Source organism: Bufo bufo, chromosome 8 (assembly GCF_905171765.1).
Source record: "Bufo bufo chromosome 8, aBufBuf1.1, whole genome shotgun sequence".
In the NCBI taxonomy this organism is placed as follows: domain Eukaryota; kingdom Metazoa; phylum Chordata; class Amphibia; order Anura; family Bufonidae; genus Bufo; species Bufo bufo.
This window is the reverse complement of record NC_053396.1, coordinates 29128265-29129244: the sequence shown is the minus strand read 5'-3', so window position 1 is coordinate 29129244 and position 980 is coordinate 29128265.

Here is a 980-nt window from a genome sequence, read left to right as displayed (position 1 = left end):
GGCAATCTGAGCACTTTTCAAATTTATCAGACCTGAATTGATATGCTCCACCAGTTTGGCAGAATCTAATCTGAATCGAAATTTAAGAAATGTACTCATCTCTATCCACTAGTATGGCCAAACATGTCCCAATGTGTCTCATAGGGGCACCATCCCTGACGATCATGTATGTCACTGGGGCTGGCACCCAAGACTACAAAGGAGTTTGCACTTGGTACGGTGAAGTGATCAGCCTTGAGTGGGTTTACTGCTGAAATCAGAGTTGTTTCTGATCCCGACAGTTACATCAGGAGTGTGGTTGTGCATTACAGTTGTCCCCCTACTGTGGCAGTGGCCGGGTGATCACACCCGGTGTAAGGTTCCTTAACTAATGACGGGTGAGGAATGAGGGGTGAATGTTAAAGTTAAATGGCTGAAACTGATCTCAAGGACGAAAATCTCTGTATGGCTCTGAGGAATATGCAAGACGAAATAAATATCTGGATGTGCTTATCTGATTAAAGCTGAATACTGTAATACGCTTATTGTGTTCAGCTCCTCTTTACCCCTAACATAAATATGGTGTTCTTTATTACCTCCGCCAGAGTCACCAGTCAGGAGAGGTTCCAGTAAACAATTGTAGTCAAAAGACGAGGAGAGCCTTACGTTATAATAACAATATTAAAGACCTTTCCTTTAACCCTTCTGACTCTTTAATCATGCACATGCGACCTCAAGGCTGTGGTTGTCAGCGCTCCTCTGATACATGAGGCACTTTCCACAAGTCTGCAATGGGCGTCCTGGGAGCGAGTTTCTGTCTATTACGGGGAAAGCGGCCTCTATTTTTTTATGGTCTGGATTGGCTCAGCATCTTTCTGATTCACTGATCATTCCAAAATCCCTGTGCTCAGCTGCCTCTCGAAACTTTACAACTTGCTGACCTCTTCTGCATTCGAAACTTGATGTCAGAGTGGGGAATAATTGTCTGAGCTGCTGGTCCC